We start from the raw sequence: 5,436 nt of genomic DNA on the forward strand, positions 1-5,436 counted from the left end.
GAACTTGAACCACCGAGTCGTGAAGGAGTCGTTTCCAAGTCGTTTAGTTGGGTCGTTACAGTGCTATGAGTGATGACTCTCATTTGTGGAGTAGGATATTTGAGTTATTGTATTGCGTGTAATAAAAGGCTCTTTCTGTGTGTATTCTCTCTCTCTCTCTCTCTCTCTCTCTCTCTCTCTCTCTCTCTCTCTCTCTCTCTCTCTCTCTCTCTCTCTCTCTCTCTCCAGTTAATCGTGTCGGCGCATAAGACTCTACCTGTTCACATGAATTATTGCAACTGTACATCTATAAGATACACTTTACCGAATTACATAACTTAAGCATGTGTAACGTTTAATCGGAAAAGACAGAAATTTCGTCACTGCTATTTTTAAAATGTTGCATACTCCCGCGTCCAACCAAGGAGGAAACTCTTGTTGCAAATGATTAGTTTAGTTTAGTCCTTTATTTACCACCCTGGCTAACTGCACAGGCGTGGACAAGCTGTGGTACATTTAATGCATAGTCATAACATTACATAGTGTTACATTTAAATTTTAGCCTATAACATTGCTATGAGTACTTTTATCCGTTCAAGGAAAGGAACAATTGCACAGTCCTTTATCCACTCATCTGCCACGCATTTTTAGTTTAGTTTAGTCCTTTATTTACCACCCTGGCTAACTGCACAGGCGTGGGCAAGCTGTGGTACATTTAATGCATGGTCATAACATTATATAGTGTTACATTTGAATTTTAGCCTATAACATTGCTATGAGTACTTATATCAGTTTAAGGAAAGGAACAATTGCACAGTCCTTTATCCACTCATCTGCCACGCCGGCATATAGCTTGGGCGTGGGAAAGCATTAATACATTTTATATTCGGTTATGTGATACTACATTCCAAATTTAGGATACAACATAAGTATATCTTCTAGGGCATCAGATGATATGAAGTAGTTACATAGTTCTCCGTACCTCATGCTAGGTGGCCTGAAAGGCTGTATCACATGGCACTCTGAGATATAATGTACAAGTGTTCGCTTATATTCTTCATTACACAGTTTACACTTAGTTTCTTCGACATTACAAACTGTACTGACCTGCCAATACAATCTATACCCAAGCCTGATTCTTGCAGTCACAACATCACACTGTCTTGTTCTTGTTTTATATAAACCATAGATGAAGGAATCTTGCCTAAACCGGTCATAGTGCTTTATGCTACAGCTTTCAGGGCGCTGAGAATTAATCAACTCAGTCAAGTCCTCTCTGAAGGAGGCTTTAATGATGTAGAAAATCCTAGAAAGAGGTATCCCAAGGTCTATGTCCACACTTTGTTTGTCACATGCTGACTTTGCTAGGCGATCAGCATGATCATGCCTAGGGATTCCAACATGCGATGGAATCCACACAAAACGTATATTATGGCCTCGTTCTTTTGCACGATACACGTTTATCCTGATGTCATTTGCAATATTTCCCGCACCTTTGTCTAGAGTGTTCAGAGCCTGGAGAGCACTCTGTGAATCGCAGAAAATGACCCCTGAGCCTTGTTTCAATAGAAATTCGGTGGCCATGAGTATTCCTGCCAACTCGGTTTGCATAGTGCTAGCCCAGTCATGAACCCTCCTACAATCCTGGTGCTGCAAAATATTGTTTTTATATACAACAAAAGCGCATCCTGCTCTGCACCCAGACTGCAAGGATCCGTCAGTGTAGCATTCATATACATTGGAAAGAGTGTCTAGATGCTCATTTATACTTGCAAGTGCATACTGTTTAAGTATAGCAGGGGGGGCACTGTCTTTTTTGGGGGCAGTCGTATAATATACACTTAGGTCCGACATTTTCCACGGTGGTACAGAACGTCCATGTAGGGTCTTAGTTATGGGAATGTTCAGCTGAGCTAAGTGTTTACACGTCACTTGTAACCATGAATTTGAGTATGAATCGGTGTTGTTATTCAAAGTTAGCTCTTCTATTCTGTGTTTTAGTTGTCTTTGGAACTCTGTACAATGGAGGGGTTCTCTAATTGATTTGACACTAAATGTGGTATTTATGTATAATATTCTTTCATAAACAGAAGGCAAATTAAGTTCTGTTCTCATATTCACAATCCTTGTTGTTCTAGGGGCACCAAGAATGATCCTCATGGCTTCATTTTGGACACTTTCTAGACTAGTCAACTCTGATTCCTTGAACGATACTAGGTGCAACGCATGGTAATCTATGACCGACCTTATGTATGACAAGTAAAAGATTCTCGCAATATTGACATTAATACCATGGTCTTTGCCGACAAGTGTCTTAAGTGGCTTCAGTCGCTCCCACAGCCTTTTCTTCAGGTTTCTAATGAACTCTGAATCATTAACAATCACCCCAAGGTATTTGTATTGATGGCAGAGATCTAGCTCAACGTCATCTATATGAAACCTTGGCAGAGGGATTGTCTGTGGGTTAAGTGCCTTTGTTTTTTCAGATGAAATTATCAAGCCACACTCAGTAGCCCTTGCAGAAAGTATATCTAGAATCTCTTGCATTCTCTCCTCGGATGAGGATTTAATACAAATGTCATCGGCATAGCAAATAATGGAGTCATTGCCTGCAAGTGGTATATCGCCCAGTAATCTATGCATTAGGATATTAAATAGCATGGGACTAAGTACGCCTCCCTGAGGTGTGCCGAGTTCAAATACTTTTGTATGAGTACTTTTAATGCCCCTGAAGAGAACCTGAGCCGATCGATTCGACAGATACATTTGAATCCATGTTAACAGTTTTCCCTGAATACCAAAGCTAGCTAGTTGCTCAAGGATAATTTCCCTGTTTGCAATATCAAAAGCAGATTTAAGATCAAGAAATACGGTTTGCATGCCTGGGTTTGAGTTTGTTAAGTACTCTGCAAAACAGTGCTGACTGCTACGCCCTGGGAGAAATCCATACAGTCTGGAGGATAACTTAGCATTTATGCGATACATGAGCCTGTTCAGAATTATTCTCTCAAGTACTTTGCACAGACAGGAGGTCAAGGAAATGGGTCTGTATTTATCAGTATTGGGTTTGGGTATAGGAATGATTAAGCTTTTAGTCCAGGAGCTTGGGAGGATTCCTTGTGATAGGCTGAGTCTATACAGATGTAAAAGTGGGTTGCCTGGTACCTGAGCAATGTGACGAAGGACGCTGTAAGTAATGCCGTCCTCGCCAGGGGCGGTTGCCTTACCTTTCAGAAGGGCATTGCTTAGTTCCCACTCGGTTATTTCGACAAAGTCGGAGGGGTCAATAGCAGCACATGCTATTGCTATATTGAAATTTCTATCTATTTTCGACTTGTTGAGCTGATTTTTTATCCCTTGTGGAAGTGAGTGTACTTGAGAATTTCCTGCCCACTGCTCTAGCAGCATATTAGCCTGTTCCTGTGGACTGTGGAACTGCGGTGTTGTGAGGGCTTTACCTGTCAGTCTATTAATTTTTCTCCATACGTCAGCTATAGAAGTTTGACTATTGATACTTTGCAGAAATTGTTCCCAGTATATACTACGAATCTGAGTTTTTAAATCTCTGAATTCCTTGGTGGCTTTCATAAACTGCAGAAGATTATCTGTCGTCTTATTATCTTTATAGCAATTAGCAAGCTCCTGAACCCGTATATATTCCTTTGCCAGAATTGGGTCATTGATCCACCTCGGTGCATGGGAGGTCTGGGGCCTCTTTTTCTTTGAGAGTTTTCTTGAACAGACCCAAGTGTCATAGTAGTCAGTGACAACTTTGATTAGATCCTGAGAAAATTTCTCAACAGATGTTACTTCATAGGTGTTATACCAGTCATAGACCCGTGCCTTGAAGTGATGCTCCAGGCCCGGTGGGATAATTATTCGGAGCCTAGGTGATCTAGTGGCTGAATTGGTGTCTACAGTATAATCTGTTCGTATTGCAAAGTGGTCACTAACTAACTCTCGCACCAGTGAAGTACAGACATTACCATGAACTAAATTTTTGCCAAATACATAGTCTAATCTGCCACCTCCCAAATGAGTCTCTGCTTCTGTGTCATATACTGTCAGTGATCTACTATTGATAAAATGTTTGAATTCTTCCCCATTACTATTACGTTGGTTGTCTTCAAAGTGTGGATGCCTTGCATTGAAGTCGCCCATACATAACGTGCTTTGGTTGTGAAAATTGGGGAGAGAACTAGCCAGAAATTTGGAGTATCTGGCATATACATTATACAGTGAAAAATAGCCAGTGGCAGTCTGAATTTTTAAATGATGAAATTGAACATCAGTGTTCTCGGATTTTTTAACAAATTTATGTGGCAGTGCTACCTTCACATATGTCAACAATCCAGTCATGGCTGTATTCACATATGAATAGTATCCCTGAATTGCAGGTGCTATTTTCATCTTAGCAGTAGCAGCAAAAGGTTCTTGCACGCAAATAACATCAGTATTATATTTACGGATATAAAACTCTAGGTCATTCAGCCTAGGCTTTATACTACGTATATTCCATGATATAAATTTGATTGTCCGTTTATCCATAAGTGAGTAGTGTTCTATTAGGCAATCTGTACCCCATGCTGTTATATCCTCTAATATTACAAATTATAGATTCACATAAACATATAGCTTTATGATTGTGGATTTCATTACAGATGGTAGTCTTAAACATAAAAGTACTTTTAACCATTTCAAACATTTGATCTTAGCTTTGTTCCACTTCTCAGCACAGTCCCTCCGGTTGCTGTGCTAGGTGCACCTGGGGGGCTGGTTGCGTCACTGGACCCGATGTCACAGGGATCCTGATATTGTTCGTGGCGGCTGTCAGCGCTGACACGCCCACTCTGGTTATCAGCACTGGCGGTCTGACATCGGTTCTCCTCGTTCGTTTGTTTAGCACTAATGGTAACACGAGTATCACGGCACTGACAATCACTTTTATTTTTTTCCATTTCATTAATTAAGCAAGTGTTTTGTTCTTTCAGAACTTTTATTTCTTTTAAAAGTTCAAGCACTTTTATGTCGCCTTGGTCAGCTGGCGTGACGTCACTTCTGTCACATGGTTGTGCGGGGGATTCCCCCGCCTGGCCTGCGGTCATCCCTGCCTGAGGGTGAGGGACGGCTGCCTCGGCTGGCTCCCGGGGAGGGAGGGGGGGCGTGGTCTTTAATTCAGAGAGTAAGGCAGCTTTGACGCCCGAGTCACCCTCTGTGAGGATCAACATCATCTTGTTCACCTTCTCCGCCAGTTGCGCAAACATTTCGCGTAGTTCGGCGACCTCTGCACCCCCACTCGCCGGCAGCCGCGGGAAATCTCTGCGGTTGGTGACGTCACACAGGGCACGGGCAGGCGCTTCCCCGGCACCCTGTCCGCTGGTTGGGTTGGGAGGGTCGCGCTGGTCACTCGCGGTCGGTGCTGGGACCACAGGGGGTGGGGGGGGAGGGGCCAGGGCA

The sequence above is a fragment of the Penaeus chinensis genome, chromosome 40 (genome assembly GCF_019202785.1).
Source record: "Penaeus chinensis breed Huanghai No. 1 chromosome 40, ASM1920278v2, whole genome shotgun sequence".
In the NCBI taxonomy this organism is placed as follows: domain Eukaryota; kingdom Metazoa; phylum Arthropoda; class Malacostraca; order Decapoda; family Penaeidae; genus Penaeus; species Penaeus chinensis.